Source organism: Cherax quadricarinatus, chromosome 75 (assembly GCF_038502225.1).
Source record: "Cherax quadricarinatus isolate ZL_2023a chromosome 75, ASM3850222v1, whole genome shotgun sequence".
NCBI classification, from domain to species: Eukaryota; Metazoa; Arthropoda; class Malacostraca; order Decapoda; family Parastacidae; genus Cherax; species Cherax quadricarinatus.
This window is the reverse complement of record NC_091366.1, coordinates 4,183,138-4,207,468: the sequence shown is the minus strand read 5'-3', so window position 1 is coordinate 4,207,468 and position 24,331 is coordinate 4,183,138. Positions and strand designations below refer to the sequence as shown.

At 42.1% G+C, this 24,331-nt stretch overlaps 1 protein-coding gene across 5 annotated transcripts in view; it reads right to left on the bottom strand.

The window, feature by feature from the left end:
- The window catches only part of LOC128691902 (uncharacterized), a 343,852-nt gene that overhangs the window by 45,158 nt on the left and 274,363 nt on the right, over nt 1–24,331 (bottom strand). For 3 of the 5 annotated variants that reach the window (XM_053780875.2, XM_053780876.2, XM_053780878.2), the window contains one exon: nt 2,630–2,659. The exons of the other annotated variants lie outside the window; for them this stretch is intronic. The gene's annotated coding sequence lies outside the window, so the exon portion shown is untranslated. The remainder of the gene's footprint in view (nt 1–2,629; nt 2,660–24,331) is intronic. 5 annotated transcript variants of the gene reach the window in all.

Genomic DNA, 24,331 nt, shown 5'->3' with positions numbered 1-24,331 from the left:
CTGGTGATAACGAGGCTCAGTCCTGCTACTGCTGTTGTTGCTGCTCGTGCTGGTGATAACGAGGCTCAGTCCTGCTACTGCTGTTGCTGCTGCTCGTGCTGGTGATAACGAGGGACAGTCCTGCTACTGCTGTTGTTGCTGCTCGTGCTGGTGATAAGTTTCAGTGCTGCTACTGCTGCTGTTGCTGCTGCTGCTCGTGCTGGTGATAACAAGGTTCAGTGCTGCTACTGCTGTTGCTGCTCGTGCTGGTGATAACGACGCTCAGTCCTGCTACTGCTGTTGCTGCTGCTGCTCGTGCTGGTGATAACGAGGGACAGTCCTGCTACTGCTGTTGTTGCTGCTCGTGCTGGTGATAAGTTTCAGTGCTGCTACTGCTGCTGTTGCTGCTGCTGCTCGTGCTGGTGATAACAAGGTTCAGTGCTGCTACTGCTGTTGTTGCTGCTGCTCGTGCTGGTGATAACAAGGTTCAGTGCTGCTACTGCTGCTGTTGCTGCTGCTGCTCGTGCTGGTGATAACAAGGTTCAGTGCTGCTACTGCTGTTGTTGCTGCTGCTCGTGCTGGTGATAACGAGGCTCAGTCCTGCTGCTGCTGCTCGTGCTGGTGATAACGAGGGACAGTCCTGCTACTGCTGTTGCTGCTGCTCGTGCTGGTGATAACGAGGGACAGTCCTGCTACTGCTGCTGTTGCTGCTGCTGCTCGTGCTGGTGATAACAAGGTTCAGTGCTGCTACTGCTGTTGTTGCTGCTGCTCGTGCTGGTGATAACGACGCTCAGTCCTGCTGCTGCTGCTCGTGCTGGTGATAAGGTTCAGTGCTGCTGCTGCTCGTGCTGGTGATAAGGTTCAGTGCTGCTGCTGCTCGTGCTGGTGATAAGGTTCAGTGCTGCTACTGCTGTTGCTGCTGCTGCTCGTGCTGGTGATAACGAGGGACAGTCCTGCTACTGCTGCTGCTCGTGCTGGTGATAACGAGGGACAGTCCTGCTACTGCTGTTGCTGCTGCTGCTCGTGCTGGTGATAACGAGGGACAGTCCTGCTACTGCTGCTGCTCGTGCTGGTGATAACGAGGGACAGTCCTGCTACTGCTGTTGCTGCTGCTGCTCGTGCTGGTGATAACGAGGGACAGTCCTGCTACTGCTGCTGCTCGTGCTGGTGATAACAAGGTTCAGTGCTGCTACTGCTGTTGCTGCTGCTCGTGATGTTGATAACGAGGCTCAGTGCTGCTACTGTTGCTGCTGCTGCTGCTGCTCGTGCTGTTGATAACTAGGGACAGTGCTGCTACTGCTGTTGTTGTTGCTGCTGCTGCTGCTCGTGCTGGTGATAACGAGGGACAGCCCTGCTACTGCTGTTGCTGCTGCTGCTCGTGCTGGTGATAACAAGGTTCAGTGCTGCTACTGCTGTTGCTGCTCGTGCTGGTGATAACGAGGGACAGTCCTGCTACTGCTGTTGCTGCTGCTGCTCGTGCTGGTGATAACAAGGTTCAGTGCTGCTACTGCTGTTGCTGCTCGTGCTGGTGATAACGAGGGACAGTCCTGCTACTGCTGTTGCTGCTGCTGCTCGTGCTGGTGATAACAAGGTTCAGTGCTGCTACTGCTGTTGCTGCTCGTGCTGGTGATAACGAGGGACAGTCCTGCTACTGCTGTTGCTGCTGCTGCTCGTGCTGGTGATAACGAGGGACAGTCCTGCTACTGCTGTTGCTGCTCGTGCTGGTGATAACGAGGGACAGTGCTGCTACTGTTGTTGATGCTGCTGCTCGTGCTGGTGATAACGAGGCGTGAGAGCCGCATGGAGGCTCCTGCAGCCACTCCCGACAAATAACATTCTTAATGTCAGGGTTTAAAGCAATATGGCAACTGCACAGCGCTCTCACACTGTACTCACCTACCTGTGATTCTGGGGGTCGAACCACAGCTCCTTGCACAAGCCCTTAACCATAAATGACAAGCATTCACTGAGCTATATCCTTACGAACGTTTTCGTACATGATCTTTAAACTGTGTATGGAATTTGCGTCACCACATTTACCTCATAAATTTCTCTACCACACTGAGAAATAATCAGGTCAATGTCAACATACCTGTGTATATAGTTGCTGATCCCCTTATATGTGCTATATAGATTAGCTGAGTATCATAGTACCATCCATGTGTTTATATAGAAGATCCCTAAGGCCTGTGACTGTATGACGTCACGGGGTACATACAGCTTGAGGCAGTGAGACGAGCTGCCTCGCTCTCAGTCGGCGTATTGACATCCAGGCAGTGACACGGCAGGCTGGGCTCATCCTTTCCTTACCACAGTCTGACAATATATATAGTGTTACCATCCAAGAAGGTGATTACCTTCTACCCTCGTATCTCCTACCGAACCCCACACGACACCTTCAGCTGGTTTCGTTTGTTCTACGGTCGCAGTTCGACCTGAGGCTAGGCTTCCTTGTTGACTGCCTGGTCAACCAGGCTGTTGCTGTTAGCAGCCTGCTGGCCCATCATAGCTTGGATTCTCTTGTCCTTGGAAAATCCGCAAAGTACCAAAAGCCTGATCGATCAGGGCAGTAGCTGGGAGGTCTAGTCTAGGACCGTGCGGCGGGGGCGGTGACCCCTGAAATCGTCTTGAGGTAACCTGGTATACTCACCACACTTCACAAGTCGACTCACACAGGTACCTGAAAAATACAAAAATAAATACATTAGAAAATAACCAAGAAATGTGAGGCTTTTTAAGTCTAGTGAAGCTAAGAATGAGAATTTACTAGACAACCTAAGAACAATGTAAACTCTACCGTAATGTTCCACCTTCATACCTGGAGTTTACCTGGCGAGTGTTCCAGGGGTCAACACCCCCCGCGGCCCGGTCTGTGACCAGGGTTCATGGTGGATCAGGTCCTGATCAACTCATAACAGAACCTCTCTAGCAGTTTGCTTTTAAATTTTCTTGATTAAACATCAGTTACCTGAGATGATACAAGACCTTACACTGTATACTGAAACTGTGGGATGATACAAGACCTTACACTGTATACTGAAACTGTGGGATGATACAAGACCTTACACTGTATACTGAAACTGTGGGATGATACAAGACCTTACACTGTATACTGAAACTGTGGGATGATACAAGACCTTACACTGTATACTGAAACTGTGAGGTGATACAAGACCTTACACTGTATACTGAAACTGTGAGATGATACAAGACCTTACACTGTATACTGAAACTGTGAGATGATACAAGACCTTACACTGTATACTGAAACTGTGGGATGATACAAGACCTTACACTGTATACTGAAACTGTGAGATGATACAAGACCTTACACTGTATACTGAAACTGTGAGATGATACAAGACCTTACACTGTATACTGAAACTGTGAGATGATACAAGACCTTACACTGTATACTGAAACTGTGGGATGATACAAGACCTTACACTGTATACTGAAACTGTGAGATGATACAAGACCTTACACTGTATACTGAAACTGTGAGATGATACAAGACCTTACACTGTATACTGAAACTGTGAGATGATACAAGACCTTACACTGTATACTGAAACTGTGAGATGATACAAGACCTTACACTGTATACTGAAACTGTGAGGTGATACAAGACCTTACACTGTATACTGAAACTGTGAGATGATACAAGACCTTACACTGTATACTGAAACTGTGAGATGATACAAGACCTTACACTGTATACTGAAACTGTGAGATGATACAAGACCTTACACTGTATACTGAAACTGTGAGATGATACAAGACCTTACACTGTATACTGAAACTGTGGGGGGACACAAAACTACTCTGGTACTTCTACATATTCTATCTGAACAAATGTGATTAAGACAGAGAAGCTGAAGGCTCTCTTCTGCACGCTACTCTCCGGATCATCTGCCAAGATAATGTTAGAGTCTCATCGTGCCATACTGAAAGCCCTGAATATCTCTGATACTACTAATAATTGTAACTGATTCTTTATCACCCATAAATGGTCTTAATTAACCCCTTGTATCAATTGTGGCATGCGTGTCAGAAGGCAGACACAGATATGGTACGATTGTGGACAGTGGAGTCAGAGTACACATGTGGATTTCATCTCACATATATCCTTAAATCTTTCAAGATTGCTTAATAATAATAATAATAATAATAATAATAATAATAATAATAATAATAATAATAATAATAATAATAATAATAATAATAATAATTATTATTATTATTATTATTATTATTATTATTACTAATCTATTTTTAAAAGTACATGATATAACTTATACAGACCATAGCTGATATCAATGATATATTATCTAGAAAGCCCCTGGTTATGTAGAGCATTTCCCGCAACCTAGGTTAATTATGTCCCCCAGGATGCAACCACACCGGTCGACTAACAAGCAGGTACCTACTTACCGCTAGGTGCGGGGACAGCTTAAGGAAACACGGCCCAATGTTTCCAGTCGTACCGAGGATCGAGACAAGTACCTCAATATGGGAGGTAAGTGCGCTACCAACCGAGCCAAGGGTCACCTTAAGAAATACTTCATTCTATTTTCGAGGAAAGATGTACTTTCCTGAAGGACCAGCAGTCACTGACTCAGCTACAGCAAAGATAACTACAACTAGAGCAAGATAACTACGACAACTACAAGATAACTACAGTAACTATAGCAAGATAACTACGACAACTACAAGATAACTACAGTAACTATAGCAAAATAACTACGACAACTACAAGATAACTACAGTAACTATAGCAAGATAACTACGACAACTACAAGATAACTACATAACTACAACAACTAGAGCAAGATAACTACGACAACTACAAGATAACTACAGTAACTATAGCAAGATAACTACGACAACTACAAGATAACTACAACAACTAGAGCAAGATAACTACGACAACTACAAGATAACTACAGTAACTATAGCAAGATAACTACGACAACTACAAGATAACTACAATAACTATAGCAAGATAACTACGACAACTACAAGATAACTACATAACTACAACAACTAGAGCAAGATAACTACGACAACTACAAGATAACTACAGTAACTATAGCAAGATAACTACGACAACTACAAGATAACTACATAACTACAACAACTAGAGCAAGATAACTACATAACTACAACAACTAGAGCAAGATAACTACGACAACTACAAGATAACTACAATAACTATAGCAAGATAACTACGACAACTACAAGATAACTACATAACTACAACAACTAGAGCAAGATAACTACATAACTACAACAACTAGAGCAAGATAACTACGACAACTACAAGATAACTACAGTAACTATAGCAAGATAACTACGACAACTACAAGATAACTACAGTAACTATAGCAAAATAACTACGACAACTACAAGATAACTACAGTAACTATAGCAAGATAACTACGACAACTACAAGATAACTACATAACTACAACAACTAGAGCAAGATAACTACGACAACTACAAGATAACTACAGTAACTATAGCAAGATAACTACGACAACTACAAGATAACTACAATAACTATAGCAAGATAACTACGACAACTACAAGATAACTACAGTAACTATAGCAAGATAACTACGACAACTAGAGCAAGATAACTACGACAACTACAAGATAACTACAGTAACTATAGCAAGATAACTACGACAACTACAAGATAACTACAGTAACTATAGCAAGATAACTACGACAACTACAAGATAACTACATAACTACAACAACTAGAGCAAGATAACTACGACAACTATAGCAAGATAACTACGACAACAACTACAACAACTATAGAAAGATAACTACGACAACTATAGCAAGATAACTACGACAACTAGAGCAAGATAACTACGACAACTAAAAGATAACTACAACAACTAGAGCAAGATAACTACGACAACTACAAGATAACTACAACAACTAGAGCAAGATAACTACGACAACTAGAGCAAGATAACTACGACAACTAAAAGATAACTACAACAACTAGAGCAAGATAACTACGACAACTACAAGATTACAACAACTAGAGCAAGATAACTACGACAACTACAAGATAACTACAACAACTAGAGCAAGATAACTACGACAACTACAAGATAACTACAACAACTAGAGCAAGATAACTACGACAACTACAAGATAACTACAACAACTAGAGCAAGATAACTACGACAACTACAAGATAACTACAACAACTAGAGCAAGATAACTACGACAACTACAAGATAACTACAACAACTAGAGCAAGATAACTACGACAACTACAAGATAACTACAACAACTAGAGCAAGATAACTACGACAACTACAAGATAACTACAACAACTAGAGCAAGATAACTACGACAACTACAAGATAACTACAACAACTAGAGCAAGATAACTACGACAACTACAAGATAACTACAACAACTAGAGCAAGATAACTACGACAACTATAGCAAGATAACTACGACAACTATAGCAAGATAACTACAACAACTATAGCAAGATAACTACGACAACTATAGCAAGATAACTACGACAACTAGAGCAAGATAACTACGACAACTACAAGATAACTACGACAACTATAGCAAGATAACTACGACAACTAGAGCAAGATAACTACGACAACTACAAGATAACTACAACAACTAGAGCAAGATAACTACGACAACTACAAGATAACTACAACAACTAGAGCAAGATAACTGTCAGCATAGTTGCTGATCCCTGTATTCCCAGTATTATATAGCATAGCATATTAGTATCCTCCATGTGCTTTAGACACGAGATCCCTCGTAGGCCTTTGGCTTGGAGTGACGTCATGGGCATACACATGGGCAGTGATCCCTTTGTCCCGCTCTCACTCAGCGGCAGACCTACAAGACGTAAACAGGCTAGGTAACTGTGGCTCCATCTCTCATCTCAGTCTGACAATATATTTACCATCCTACAAGTGTGTCTACTTTCAACCTACGATATCTCCATTTAAGAACCCTTTACGATAAATGGTGACAGCGGTGAGCCTGTAATTCTGACGATTACAGCGATTTCTGGAGATAAAATTGTCGACCAGCAAGACGGCCATTTCGTGTGACCAGTAGGCCTATCGACTACCGAGGTTCACCCCATCCAGCTACCTCAAGCCAGCTACTCTACCAGCTTCTACATTATTCACTGGTCAGTCTCTTTGTATTAGTGTTTCCTGCTTTTTTGCATTACTCCCGAGGGGTTGACCCGAGTTTGCAAAATAAGCCAGCTTCCAGTCTGTGGTGGGGGAGTCAGAACACCCGAGTCCAGTCCAGCCTAGCCTACTCCATCCAATTATTTTGCCTGCCAAGCCAGCTTCCACCCCTGCTGTGCTCCTCGTGTGAAGTTATCAAGCTATTCTGTGTGAAGGGTTAAGATAAGCCAGCTAGCAACTAACCCAGGTGTCTTACCCCAGTACTCGAGCAAGCCACATGAGTAGCCTTCATCGCTTGTGATTCAAGTTCCAAGCATTCTGAGTGCTCCTTGTCATCCTTGTGGTGTTGTAGTATTTCGTGGGTTTCTTCTAAGCCAGCCGGCTTAGAATTATCTTCGCGGCAGTGTGGGTTTTCTCAGTGGGGCTTACGACGTTCAACCCATAAGCCCAGCCACTCACGATCACGTGTGTCGCACCATTGCCGGTCCCAGACGCCTCGCTCAGCTTTACCCACAAACCCAGCTACAGTCGGCCATTACAACTCATCTACCTCATCAGTGTTTTGGTGCACTGCTAAGGGTTGTAGCACCATATTTTAAGGACCACATAGGGGGTCAAGAGCTAGAGAGTGGCGCGCCATCTTTAAAAGCCTCCTATGTGTTGTCTCTCGCCGATTTAAGCGCAATTCTACGATCATCTGTGCAGAGGACAGCAGCAAGACGAAAAAAAACAATCCATCAATCTCATTTTTTCAAGTGTTACAGCTATAATATTTTTTTTTTAGAGACATTTGCGAGTGTTGAGACATTTCTTTTGTGTTCCCAGTGAATTTATCTCTTAGTGACATTCAGTGACTCTTGATCAGACTCAGTGTTTATCATGTACTGATTCTATTAATTTCTTTTAATCTCCTTAATTCAGTGTTAATTTTCGTGTATTATTTTATATCTGTTGTGTTGTTTCTTTTTATACACACTTGAAGTAAGTACTTAGTGTTTCCTTTGTTGTGTGTGCAACATATGAGCAGTATAGAACTTGTGTTTAAACTTCAGAGTTCCAGTGAATTAACTCAGTAAATTTTTCACCTCATATCCTGCATCACAACTCAGTGTTGTCTGTTATTTTTTTTTTCTTCCTAGCAATTGTGTATTTTTGTTTGTTCCCTGTGTGTTGAACATTCTTGTGTTCATATTCCTTTATTCAGCCAGTGTTTAATTTGTCTTATTTCCACAGACAATAGTGCCATTTTTAAAGCTCCAGCAAGAAATCTGTTTACAAAATTTTTTTAAAAACATCAAGTTTCATTGCAAGAAAATTCTAGTACTGAGTTTATGTTGATGTTTTGTGCTCTGCATCACTGTAAGTGTTGTATTTCTTTTTGTTGTGTGTTTTAGCACCTATTATTTTTTTTCATATTTTATTGAACAAATTCACTCTTAGTGCAATTTTTAAGTTCTCCTTCTAAAGTAAATTGTTCTTTTGCTTGTTGTTTAAGTGCAGTTAAGAGTTAAAGTGTTCATTCCTTGATATATTTCTTTTCTTGTGTGTTATAATTTTTATTATTGCACACAGACTCATTTTGCAATAATTCTTGTGCAAATATTGTGTTGCTATTAAAGTTTTTCTTGCAGAAAATTTTATGCAGTGTTGTGCAATACAGTTTATTACAGTGCAGTTTCTTATGCTCTGTTCTGTGCATAGTATTTTATTCTGTCTGTCATTTTAATTTTTAATTTCAGTGAATTGTGTGTTTGTTTTAATTTTTGCACAAGTTTATTGAGTCCATTCTATTACTTTATTGTGTATTTTCCTTGTTGCATTGAAAGTAAAGACAACTCACTGTGCCATTTATTCAATTTAAAGTAAAAGTTGAGCATATTAGATTTGAGCAAAGTACAAGTTCTCTTGATTTTCAGTGTTTGTTAAGTTGCATATTTTTTTTTTCTTGTGTGAGTTCTTTGCTTACTGTGTAACTTGTCAATTTTTAATTACTTATGCAGAATAGTTAAGCATTTTTTTTTCCATTTAAGCTTACTGTGTCATTCTCTCCATTTTTCTTGACTTATGCCCTTCAGTATTTTCACTGAGAAGATGTCCCAGTCACTTTTGAACGTTCACTTAGTGTATCATTCCAGTCAAAGTCAATATGAATCAGTCCACAGTACCAACATTCCCTTACTGACTGAAAGACAATACCTAGCCCTTGAGCAATGTGTTTGTTCTCACAGCTTGTATCTGAGATTTGTTAAAGTGCTGCGAAATGTGAAGTTCAGATTAAGTTCCTATAGATCCGTGAATTACTTATTAACGTAGCCGAGCGGTCAGGCACTAGTAATTCTGTCACTCCCATCTGTGTTCCACCTATACCTTCAGACTTGCAGGATAGTGTTCCGTTGCCTCAAGTGTCCGGGGACACTCAGACTGCCTTGAGTGCACAGCCTATCCCTGCAATGACTGCTAGTTCGAGTAGTAGTTTCGCCACAGGGGATGCCTTGTCAGAAAACGATTACTTGCAACTAGTAATGCCATCTCTTGTTGATGTGACATGCTGTCTGCAGAAAGACGTCTCTGTTACAGCAAGTGTTCTCACTAGAGTGTCTGTTGTTGTTCCTTGTGTTTCAGATGGTGATCCCATCCTAGTTGACAGTAATCAGTGCATTGTAAGAAGTTATTTCTCGAGTAACTTTCACATGTTAACGTTTGTAAGTGTAGTTTCTTTATAGCTGATACCTCGTGTCACTGTGTGCGACTCAGATTGAATATCAGCATTGTTCACCGTGTTCATTTCTTTTCTCCTGTGCTTGCAGTTGAGATAGTAGATTCGTTCTCCCTTGCTCATATTGCGTGTTATAGCGTTAATTTTTTCAACCGGGGGGAGTCATCCACTCCACCGAGTTTGTTCTTTCCTCCAGTAAGGAAGAACTGTTACCTTTATTCCAGAACAAACAGCCTACTGGAAGGTTAGCCAGATGGACCTTGACTATCCAAGAGTTCAATCCCACCTTTGAAAATTTACCTGGCAAGTCGAATGTAGTCGCAGATGCTTTATCGCGACACGTTAGTGTAGTTACTGCAGATCCTCCATTTACTGTCGAGGATGTCAAAAATGCCCAGAGAACCGATCCCTTGTGTTCTGGTGTGATTCGATTCCTGCTCCAGGAAGATCTTATTCTTACTGTGAAGCCACCAGTACCCATTAGTGACTTTGTAATGAGCCAAGAATTACTGTATCGAATAGTCGAGTTGAGTACTCCTAGCAGACGAGTTAGTAATTCCACAGTCACTAGTGATTGTAGTTGTATCTTTTGTAGATACTCGTTCAGATCTCTCAGTCAAGGCATGTGTTAGCCATTGCAGAGGAATTCAATCCTCCCAGAGATGATAACCATTCTGCATACGTAAACCTTACCCTCGCAGAATTGGGTTTAAGTGTAAACAGCCTGCATAATTAGATGTCCGAGATGAATGAATTTGTCAACTGTGTGTTTTATTATTAGCTGATCAGTTTGTCAGAAATTTTCGTGTTCACGTTCCCTCCGTATTCTGAGAATTAACAGTCTAGATTTGTGTGCACCGAATCTGCCTTTCTGTTAAACACTTCTTTGTATATAATTATTCTTCCTCAGAATCCGTAGAGTGCATGAATACAGATCGATCGATCAATTCCATCCATATTGTATAATGATTTGTACTTATAGTTTGTAATGATTACGTTAACACCCATTACGTCAAAATCATGTTGTACCATCCATTAGTTCTAAGTTATATATGCATTTGTTATTGTATAGAATCAGCCCAGATCCGCCTGCCTGTTCAGCCTATAGATAGTAGTGTATGTCGGGACGACATACGTAACATGACCGAGCTGTCAGCATAGTTGCTGATCCCTGTATTCCCAGTATTATATAGCATAGCATATTAGTATCCTCCATGTGCTTTAGACACGAGATCCCTCGTAGGCCTTTGGCTTGGAGTGACGTCATGGGCATACACATGGGCAGTGATCCCTTTGTCCCGCTCTCACTCAGCGGCAGACCTACAAGACGTAAACAGGCTAGGTAACTGTGGCTCCATCTCTCATCTCAGTCTGACAATATATTTACCATCCTACAAGTGTGTCTACTTTCAACCTACGATATCTCCATTTAAGAACCCTTACGATATAACTACAACTACAAGATAACTACAACAACTAGAGCAAGATAACTACGACAACTACAAGATAACTACAACAACTAGAGCAAGATAACTACGACAACTACAAGATAACTACAACAACTAGAGCAAGATAACTACGACAACTACAAGATAACTACGACAACTACAAGATAACTACAACAACTAGAGCAAGATAACTACGACAACTACAAGATAACTACAACAACTAGAGCAAGATAACTACGACAACTACAAGATAACTACATAACTACAACAACTACAGCAAGATAACTACAACAACTAGAGCAAGATAACTACGACAACTACAAGATAACTACAACAACTACAGCAAGATAACTACGACAACTAGAGCAAGATAACTACGACAACTACAAGATAACTACGACAACTACAGCAAGATAACCAACCAAACAAAAGAACTGCCTCAGGCCTCCTCAGAGGACGAATGTAATGAAGGAGAGAAAAGAGGGAGGGAGAGAAGAGGGGGAGAGAAGAGGGAGTGAGGGAAGTGGGAGAGGGAGAGAAGAGGAAGGGAGAGAGAAGGAAGAATGGGAAATAAACGTAAATGAGACAAGGAAAGAGATATAACAAGTATCCCAATGGAAGTTAAGTTACTGACTTAAGGTTTATTAAGTGTTTTCCGGTACAGATAAACACAGATAGTTACATAAGTATCATACATAGTAACATATTTGTAGATTAACCAGGATAACCCAAAAATGTCAAAGTAATTTATTTCCATTGTGATTCTTGGAATAACTTGTAATTATCCTAAGTACCCTAATTATCCTTATTATGTATGATAATTGTACTTATGTGTACCAGTGCCTAAATAAACTTAGTTAAAGAAGGGAGGAGTGAAGGAGAGATGGAAAGTGTGGGTAAGGAAGAGGAGGGAGGTGAAGGCATTACAGGCAGGGGGGGAGGAGGGGGGTTATCATGGCACCACACATGGGCAGAGTGCCAACACCCCCCCACACTCTGGCACCCCTTCCCTCCCCATTACCCCTTGCTAGCCAGCATACACCCCCTCCCCTCACCCCTTCCTTATTGTCTAGCGCATTCCTCGGCTATTCTCTTTCATATATATATATATATATATATATATATATATATATATATCTATATATATATACATATATATATATATATATATATATATATACACACACACACACACACACACACACACACACACACACACACACACACACACACACACACACACACACACACACACACACACACACAGGCTGCAGACCTGGTCCAGCAACTGGCTCCTGGAGTTCGACCCCACCAAGTGCAAAGTCATGAAGATTGGGGAAGGGCAAAGAAGACCACAGACGGAGTACAGTCTAGATAGCCAGAGAGTACAAACCTCACTCAAGGAAAAAGATCTTGGGGTGAGTATAACACCGAGCACATCTCCTGAGGCGCACATCAACCAAATACTTGCTTCAGTATATGGGCGCCTACCTGGAGTCTACCTGGAGGGCATTCCGGGGATCAACGCCCCCGCGGCCCGGTCCACGACCAGACCTCCCGGTGGATCAGGGCCTGATCAACGAGGCTGTTACTGCTGGCCGCACGCAATCCAACGCAAACCTAAGAACAGCATTCCACCATCTTAATAAGGAATCATTCAGGACCCTGTACACCGTGTACGTTAGGCCCATATTGGAGTATGCGGCACCAGTTTGGAACCCACACCTAGCCAAGCACGTAAAGAAACTAGAGAAAGTGCAAAGGTTTGCAACAAGACTAGTCCCAGAGCTAAGAGGTATGTCCTACGAGGAGAGGTTAAAGGAAATCGACCTGACGACACTGGAGGACAGGAGAGATAGGGGGGACATGATAACGACATATAAAATACTAAGAGGAATTGACAAGGTGGACAGAGACAGGATGTTCCAGAGATTGGACACAGTAACAAGGGGACACAGTTGGAAGTTGAAAACTCAGATGAATCACAGGGATGTTAGGAAGTATTTCTTCAGCCACAGAGTAGTCAGGAAGTGGAACAGTTTGGGAAGCTATGTAGTGGAGGCAGGATCCATACATAGCTTTAACCAGAGGTATGATAAAGCTCATGGTGCAGGGAGAGTGACCCAGTAGCGGCCAGTGAAGAGGCGGGGCCAGGAGCTATGAATCGACCCCTGCAACCACAACTAGGTGAATACACACACAGAGACGGGGAGGGTGCGCAGGCAGGCAAACTGCTAGGTTCCAGAAGGCTATCTCATAGAAGCCACAAGGCTCTACAATCTAGATGACTCACGAGGTACGGGTTTACCGCAGGTCGCTCCTTGTGATACCCTGTGACTGCAGTATCATGCATGTCAGAAACGGGAGAGGAACTGTGATACCTTAAGACCAGGTCTCAGATTTCTATCTAGGTAAGATTTGCCATGAAACAGGACAAGTGTTTCCTGACGCTGGAGTTTTTGGTCATCCACTGGCTTACCCCTCTACCAGTTGAAAATTTATTATATCGGTTTATGACCGTAGTATCTAGTGTTAATTCCCCTCTACCTTCGCACCCTGGCTGTGTTAGGGGTCACTATCCTCTAGGGAGACAACGTGGGGACTTTACCCATGGTAGTTGTTCCTCTAGCCGGAAGTTATGGGGAAGAGAGGCCTTTATAAGCTCAGGGGAAGTAGATAAAGTTTTAGTCCATAGTAAAAGGCTTTTGGCCTTTATAATGGGGTTATAGTTCATAATAAAAGGCTTTTGGTCGTTGTAAATGATTCCTAGTGCAATCAGCTCACACACTTAAGGTCCGTGGTTAGATCCTCGGTACGGGTGGAAACATTAGGACGTGCTGTCCATGTTCACCCATCAGTAAAATAGGTACCTGGGTGTTAGCTAACTCGTGTGGGTCACATCCTGGGGACAAAAATTAACCTAATTTGCCCGAAATGCTCAGCATAACAAGCGGCTTTCTATATAGTGTCACTGATATCAGCTATGGTCTGTATACTTTGTACATGTACTTGTTGAAATAGAGTATTATTATTACTATTATTATTATTAGTATTAGTATTCCACATATTGGATCAGTCATGCAGTTGATACCTGCCCCATGCACTCCCACGTAGACACCACATCATCTTACAGTCACTGGGAGGCCCTCAAATCAATACATCCCCTGGGAAATTTGAAGTAATCAGGCTCGACACTGAATCAAGAGCCCTTGAGCAGCAACAGCAGCAGCAGCAACAGAATCATGGCTCACCCACCTTGAAGGAAGCGGAGGCACTAGCCAGTTTCTTGAGCGTCAGTCGTGTATTGAATTTTGATGATAGGAAGACGTGGCCAGGCCAGGGGAGGTAGGCCACTCTAAAATATTTATCTATATCACAATGTGTGTATATATTAATGGGAGTGTGTGTGTTTGTGTTTTAAATGGCCTATAACTAGTCAATTCAAAACATCATGTATCCAGTAGCACTGGTAAGCTTTTTAGAACTAATTTCCCAGTACTCCGGTTTGAAATACCAGCCTTCACGACCAGTACACACATTAATGCATCCACGAAAACTGCTCGTGAAGGCTGATATTTCAAACGGGAGTACAGTGAAATTAGTTCCGAGCTTACCACAGCTATGTATGTCCTTGCATCGTGAAACATGTCCAGTGCTACTGTGTATATGATGTTCGTACGACTGAGGGGTCAGTGGCTCCCCACTAGGCGGTTGAAACACCACGGGTTCGAAAAATTCACGACGCTCTACGCTCTTTACCACCGGACCAAACAACCAAACAACCAATGTTCTCGCATCATGAAATATGCCCAGCTCCGCTAGGTGCATTATGTTTGTAGGATTGGCTTTTCCACTGGTTAAAAGTGTCGTGAAATCTGACTTACTTCCAACGAGGCTGGCTAAACAACACGGGTTTGACCCCCGGCTAGCCGCAGTGTGTTGTGTGTGTGTGTGTGTGTGTGTGTGTGTGTGTGTATACGTGTATATATACATTATATATATATATATATATATATATATATATATATATATATATATGAATATATATATATATTATATATATATATATATATATATATATATGAGAGTAAACGAGGCTAGAATATGTTAAAACCATTTGCTTATTACAGTATAAATTTCACTTGTTTTGACATGCTGGCAGATGTAAATGATAGCGGAGAATTATTTTTTTTGGTGGTGAGGCTGCCAGTGTTATCATGCTTTAGGCGAGACTAGGATATTATCATGTAAATGAAAACATTTATTTATTTATTTTATTTATTTATAAATTTTAGCATACATACAGAGGTACAAAAAATACAGGTAAGAGCAGCATGCCAAAGCCACTTATATGCATAGCATTACGGGCTGGCTTAAAATTAACTTAAGATTAACTAAGCAATGATGAAATCAGTGATAAAACATTATTGTAAACAGATAACAATTAAACACAAATGAGTATTACAAAGACAGGTCATATGGTTGCATGCATTGTTGTTCATTCAGGTAGTGTATTTAAAAAATAACAAAGTTAGGTTTAACATTTGTGTGATATAATTGTGAGTAACATTTAGGATATACAATTTATATGGTTCAGTTATTCAGTATTTATTTGGTTTTGAGTGAGTAAGTGATCTTTGAGAAGAGACTTGAATTTATAAACAGGTAGTGTTTCTTTTATATTTACAGGTAATGAATTCCAGATTTTAGGGCCTTTTATGTGCATTGAGTTTTTGCATAGTGTGAGATGGACACGAGGAACATCAAAGAGTGATCTGTGCCTTGTGTTATGGTCATGTGTTCTGTTGAGGTTGGCAAGGAGATGTTTGAGGGGAGGGTTAATATCAGAGTTAAGTGTTCTATGTATGTAATAAGTGCAATAATAAGTATGGATGTTTTGTATGGTGAGTAGGTTTAGTGTTTTGAATATTGGTGGAGTGTGCTGCCTGTAGTGAGAATTTGTTATCATTCTAACTGCAGCCTTTTGTTGGGTAATTAGTGGTCTGAGATGGTTAATTGTTGTTGAGCCCCATGCACAAATTCCATAGGTGAGATAGGGGTAAATAAGAGAGTGATATAGGGCCAGGAGGGCTGACTGTGGAACATAGTACCGTATCTTCGATAGTATGCCTACGGTCTTGGAAATTTTCTTAGAAATTTGTTGTATATGTGTAAGAAATTTGAGTCTATTATCAAGGTGGATTCCTAAGAATTTTCCCTCTGTTAGCTTTGTGATAGGTGATCCGTTTATCATTATGTTAAGAGGTACATCTGTAGCTCTGCTACCAAACTGAATGAAGTAGGTTTTGTCAATGTTTAGTGTAAGTTTGTTGGTCCTCATCCAGGTAGATATTTTCTGTAATTCGGTATTTACAGTATTGGCTAGCGTGACTGGGCTCGGGTGAGAGAAGACGTATGTGGTGTCATCTGCAAAAAGTGTGGGTTTGAGTAATTGCGAAGCATTTGGTAGGTCATTTATGTATAGGAGAAAGAGAAGAGGGCCAAGGACACTTCCCTGTGGGACACCAACTGTAATTGGTTGTGCGGAAGAGCTTGCCCCATTTGTGTACACATATTGGCTTCTGTTGCTGAGGTATGACTTGAGGTAGTTGAGGGAGTGCCCTCTTATACCATAGTGTGACAATTTTACGTGGAGCAAGTCATGGTCAACTGTATCAAAAGCTTTACGTAAGTCAATGAAGATCCCCAGTGGGACTTCTTTTTTCTCTATTGCAGTGTATATATGTTCTAGCATGTGTATAATAGCATCATTAGTATTTTTATTAGGCCTGAATCCAAATTGGCAGGGGTTGAGAATGTTATGGGAGATAAGGTAGGAGTAGATTCGTTTATGAATTAATTTTTCGAAGATTTTTGAGAGAGGGTGTAAGTTGGATATTGGCCTATAGTTATTCAACTCTGTTTGGTCTCCTCCTTTGTGGATCGGGGTGACCCGTGCTATTTTGAGAACTGTAGGGAAGGTGGAGGATTCAATGGATTTGTTAAAGAGTGTTGCAATGATTGGTGATAGTACTTGTGACACTTTTTTGTATATAAAGGGTGGTAAGGTATTTAAATCTCCTGCCTTGTTTTTCAGTGCGTTGATAATAAGGGAGACTTCATATGGGTTAGTTGGAGCTAGGAACAGTGTGTTCGGGTAGTTGCCAGTGAGGTAGTCATTTGGTGGGGTATCTGAGGTATATGATTTATACAACTGTATGATGAATATATTCCTGTCTCGGTGTGTGTGTGGTGTGTGTGTGTGTGTGTGTGTGTGTGTGTGTGTGTGTGTGTGTGTGTGTGTGTGTGTGTGTGTGTGTGTGTGTGTGTGTCTGTCTGTGTGTGTCTGTGTGTGTGTGTGTGTATGTTAGTTACCATTTTGTCCTAGGCACATGTCGATTAGACACTAGGCCTGTTGTGTGTGTGTGTGTGTGTGTGTGTGTACTCACCTATTTGTACTCACCTATTTGTGGTTGCAGGGGTCGAGTCCTAGCTCCTGGCCCCGCCTCTTCACCGGTTGCTACTAGGCCCTCTCTCTCCCCGCTCCATGAGCTTTATCAAACCTCGTCTTAAAACTGTGTATGGTTCCTGCCTCCACTACGTCATTTTCTAGGCTATTCCACTGCCTTACAACTCTATGACTGAAGAAATACTTCCTACTATCTGACTCATTTGTGTCTTCAACTTCCAATTGTGGCCTCTTGTTTCTGTGTCCCCTCCCTGGAACATCCTGTCCTTGTCCACCTTGTCTATTCCACGCAGTATTTTATATGTCGTGTGTGTGTGTGTGTCCGCGCGCGCACGCGTTAGTGTACATGTGGTTGAAGAGGTCGAGTCTTACCTCCTGGCCCTCCCTCAACCTGCCACTTGCCAGATTCTCTCTTAGCCTATCGTACCTATTCTTAAAACTATGTATGAAGTCTACCTCCACCACCCCTTCGTCGAGGTCATTCCACTTCCCGACCACCCGAAGCTGAAGAAATACTTCCCGACATTCCTATGACTCATCACCTGTGCTCCCCCATAGCACCTGTTTCCCGCCTCTGTCTGCCCTATCAATTCCTAAGTATTTTATACGTTATTATCATGTCTCACCTGGTTATTCCGTCCTCCAGAGTCATTAGATTCAATTCCCCGAGTCTCGTAGTTCATAGCTTTTGTATGCATGATGGGCGTGCGTATGTATACTAGATGTGTCCACATACATACCTAGTATACATACATGTCTTCAAGAGTGAGATGGACAGATACTTAAGTCAGTGCCCGATCAAGCTGGTTTTCATTCGTATGTTGGACTGTGAGCGGCCACCAGTAACAGCCTGGTTGATCAATCCCTGATCCACAGGGGAAGACCTGGCCGAGGGGGCGTTGACCCCCGGAACCTCCAGGTAGAGTGTATATTCATATAAATAGGAAATAATACATAAAATACATGGATATACACATACATGTATGAGAGGTAAGGACGATAGATAAAACCCAATAGACATCCCCAAAAAGTCTATTCATTATACCTGCCAATATCTAACCACACAGACGATAGATAGAAAACCCAATAGACAGGCACCCCAAAATATTTATTACACCCGCCAATCTCTCACCACACAGACGATAGATAGAAAATCCAATAGACAAGCACCCCAAAATATCTATTACACCCGCCAATCTCTCACCACACAGACGATAGATAGAAAATCCAATAGACAAGCACCCCAAAATATCTATTACACCCGCCAATCTCTCACCACACAGACGATAGATAGAAAACCCAATAGACAGGCACCCCAAAATATCTATTACACCCGCCAATCTCTCACCACACAGACGACAGATAGAAACCCCAATAGACAGGCGTTCCCCCCTCCCCCCCCCTCAAAAAATAAAATCGATACCATATCGTTATGTGCGTGTCGCCCACGTGCCTTCAAAAGGTCAGCCAGTCATAGGTCCTCAGAGGAGGGAGTGGGAACGGTGTGTGGGGAGGGGGAAGGGTGTGTGGGGAGGGGGGTCAAACACACCGGGGGGGGGGGTGAACGCAACAGTGTCCGCCTCTGCATAACGTTGAAGTGACCAATTATTGAAGACTCGCCCACTCGTGCACACACACCTGTCCGTGTCCATCACGGTCACGGTCTCGGTCTCGGTCTCGGTCTCGGTCTCTCTCCACCAATACACACTTTCAAGAATAGCCAAGATTCGCTCCACAAGGGCATAAACTAGTAACGACAGGTAAAAAGAAGTGTCCAGAAGGTTGGATCCGAGATTCGACCCCCATCAACACAGGTCAGTAATACAATAACACGCGATAAGGCTCTTGGAGCAGGGAGTGTGTAGAACTAGTGGCGACTAGCGAAGAGGCAGGGCCAGGAGCTGTGAATCGACCCCTGGAAGCACAAATAAGTGAACACAAAACACAGAATTTTACCTTAATGTATTCACTTTACCCCTGCTTTTCACTGGAGGTATTTTGTACCATCTGGCAAGACTCTTGCTTTAGACTTTAGAGTCTCTCTCGCCTACGTTCCAAGGAGTACAGATCGAGGGACTTCAAACGTTTCCAGTAATTTAGGATCTTTCCTTAATGCTGAGTTTTGCTCAGACCTCTGCAACACAGTTGTCCTCAGCTCAGACCTCTACAGCACGACTGTCCTCAGCTCAGACCTCTACAACACAATTGTCCTCAGCTCAGACCTCTACAACACAACTGTCCTCAGCTCAGACCTCTACAACACAACTGTCCTCAGCTCACACCTCTACAACACAGTTGTCCTCAGCTCAGACCTCTACAGCACGACTGTCCTCAGCTCAGACCTCTACAACACAACTGTCCTCAGCTCAGACCTCTACAACACAACTGTCCTCAGCTCAGACCTCTACAACACAATTGTCCTCAGCTCAGACCTCTACAACACAACCGTCCTCAGCTCAGACCTCTACAACACAATTGTCCTCAGCTCAGACCTCTATAACACGACTGTCCTCAGCTCAGACCTCTACAACACAAGTGTCCTCAGCTCAGACCTCTACAACACAATTATCCTCAGCTCAGACCTCTACAACACAATTATCCTCAGCTCAGACCTCTACAACACAATTATCCTCAGCTCAGACATCTACAACACAACTGTCCTCAGCTCAGACATCTACAACACAACTGTCCTCAGCTCAGACCTCTACAACACAACTGTCCTCAGCTCAGACCTCTACAACACAACTGTCCTCAGCTCACACCTCTACAACACAACTGTCCTCAGCTCAGACCTCTACAACACAACTGTCCTCAGCTCAGACCTCTACAACACAACTGTCCTCAGCTCACACCTCTACAACACAACTGTCCTCAGCTCACACATCTACAACACAACTGTCCTCAGCTCAGACCTCTACAACACAACTGTCCTCAGCTCAGACCTCTACAACACAACTGTCCTCAGCTCACACATCTACAACACAACTGTCCTCAGCTCACACATCTACAACACAACTGTCCTCAGCTCACACATCTACAACACAACTGTCCTCAGCTCAGACCTCTACAACACAACTGTCCTCAGCTCACACATCTACAACACAACTGTCCTCAGCTCACACATCTACAACACAACTGTCCTCAGCTCACACATCTACAACACAACTGTCCTCAGCTCACACATCTACAACACAACTGTCCTCAGCTCACACATCTACAACACAACTGTCCTCAGCTCACACCTCTACAACACAACTGTCCTCAGCTCAGACCTCTACAACACAACTGTCCTCAGCTCACACATCTACAACACAACTGTCCTCAGCTCAGACCTCTACAACACAACTGTCCTCAGCTCACACATCTACAACACAACTGTCCTCAGCTCACACATCTACAACACGACTGTCCTCAGCTCAGACCTCTACAACACAACTGTCCTCAGCTCACACCTCTACAACACAACTGTCCTCAGCTCACACATCTACAACACAACTGTCCTCAGCTCACACATCTACAACACAACTGTCCTCAGCTCACACATCTACAACACAACTGTCCTCAGCTCAGACCTCTACAACACAACTGTCCTCAGCTCACACATCTACAACACAACTGTCCTCAGCTCACACATCTACAACACAACTGTCCTCAGCTCACACATCTACAACACAACTGTCCTCAGCTCAGACCTCTACAACACAATTATCCTCAAAGATTTAAGTTACACCATAAATTAAGTCAAGATCCTGGACTTCACCTTACGAAACAAAGCAAATATGATAGTAATTATGAACACGGTAGATTATAGGGGGAAAATAAACATGATATTAGGAGACAGGGGAACTCAGGCGCCTCTTAAGACTCAAAGCTTCTGATAATGAGGAACGTCTGTGATATCGATCTATTGTTTCTTTGCGATTACTTTAGTGGCACCATTGTGGAGTGCGGATCACGTCAGTGCTTTTAGTGACTGTGGGATGATTCTTGTGTCCAGACTCCTCCTCCATAAAATATTCAAGGCATGAGAGAGTGGTTTCTTGCAATTCTTGGTGAATATGGAGTCCCCAGAGTCGGAACATGGAACAGAGTGAAGGTGCATGTAGTTGATAACTTTCTCGAAGTGGGGTTAGAAATAATGGAAATGTCGGGGATGTCTGGAGACTCATCCATGATAAACTCACTGGATTCAAATTCCTCAGACTTATTAATGTCTCACTCAACACAGTTATATTGAAACTTCAGCATTTCTCTTATTTTTTGCTGACATCAGTACCAACTAGGTCCCATCTCCTTTAAAAAAATGGCGAGATACTGGATGTGGTTTTAATCCTGGATTTTGCATGCATATTATATATATATATATATATATATATATATATATATATATATATATATATATATATATATATATATATATATATATATATATATATATACTATATATATATATATATATATATATACTATATATATATATACTATATATATATATATATATATATATATATATATATATATATATATATATATAATATATATATATATATATATATATATATATATGGGTCCCACAATTTACACCAGAGGTGGACCCCATCCTCTCTCTCTCTCTCTCTATATATATATATATATATATATATATATATATATATATATATATATATATATATATATATATATATATATATATATATATAAACCTTAGAAGTATTTTTAAGGAGCTTGAAGCGAAAGTTAGTACCTTATAGACAAAATACACGAAGGTTATGTTGTAGTATGCGGTGACATCATGGATGTTACATATGACGGCCACACATACATAGACACTAGAGAAGAGCCATGATGATGAGCAAGATATGTGCAACAATTTAGTATCTTCATGGCCAAAAAGATTTTGTTTGCACAGCAGCCTTCATCGGTCGAATATTGTAGAAAGAGGTGGAAGGGTAATTCTGAGATGATCAGTCCCTCAACCTTGACAGAAAATGGTGAATCAGTGTGGTACGTGTTTCTTAGTGTATAATACCATTTATAACGCGAGAAAAGCCCATGTAACGACACTGATGCTTCACCTGATGAAATTGGATTAAAGAGAGGTGAGAGGACCTCCAGGAGGTGAGAAGTAGAGTTCCTGCGCTCTGAAGGATGGGTGCAGATATGCTGCAGTCAGCACACCTCTGGTAAGACACCAATGGAGTGAGTAACGGTGAAAGTATTTCTTCTTTTTGGGTCACGTTGCCTTGGTGAGAAACGGTCGACGTTTTAATAATAACAAAAGAGACTGGTCGCCACACTGCTCTGATAAAACTTTCTCTTATTCCACCTGTTGTTATTTTTGCAACATTACGTAGCTCCTGATGACGTATGGAAAAGTGTGAAAGATCACGAGCTGATCATTTCTGCATCCCTCCCACCCCTGTGGCCTGTTTTGTATACTCAAGGAAATACATGGAGGTCGATAAGGAACGCCTCTGAGATGCAAGAAGAGGGATGATTATTATAATCATAAGAATTAAATTCACACAGAGAGGGACCCAGGAGATGCAAACAACATCTTAAGATACAGGTGAGCCACAACAACTGCAGCAAATACTCTTTATATTGTTAAGGTGCTAAATGGATATTTAAGAGGCACCTAAGTCCCCCCCGTCTTCTAATATCATGTTCATTTTCCACTATAATCTACCTTGTTCATAATTATTATCACATTTGTCTGTTGTGGTAAGGTGAAGTCCAGGATCTTGACTTAATTCATGGTATAACTTAACAAGTCTTGGAGGACGATTGTGTTGTAGATGTCTGAGCTGAGGACAGTTGTGTTGTAGAGGTCTGAGCTGAGGACAGTTGTGTTGTAGATGTGTGAGCTGAGGACAGTTGTGTTGTAGATGTGTGAGCTGAGGACAGTTGTGTTGTAGATGTGTGAGCTGAGGACAACTGTGTTGTAGAGGTCTGAGCTGAGGACAACTGTGTTGTAGAGGTCTGAGCTGAGGACAACTGTTGTAGAGGTCTGAGCTGAGGACAACTGTGTTGCAGAGGTCTGAGCTGAGGACAGTAGTGTTGTAGAGGTCTCAACTGTGCTCAAACCTCTACAACACTACTGTCCAGTCTTTTCTAACCTACATCTCTCTTTTCTTAACTTAATGGTACGAGTCTAGAGCACACACTTCTGGTGTCGCTGACATCACCACCTCCAGGAGCTGCCCGAAATCCATCTTACCCTTGCTTACACCATAATAACGTAATAATTATTATATACCATTAATAATCAAACTGTACAGACTTAACTCTGGGTACAAACTGGTGATTATAGATTACTGAGTACAAATGAGTTGGTACAGCGAGTACAGACGAGTGCGTGCAGCATGCAGGAGAAAGTGAGGCAGTGAAGTGAGAGGAGGAAAGCAAGCAGTGCAGCTGCCTCCACGCTTTAAAGTGAGGCAGTGAAGTGAGAGGAGGAAAGCAAGCAGTGCAGCTGCCTCCACGCTTTAAAGTGAGGCAGTGAAGTGAGAGG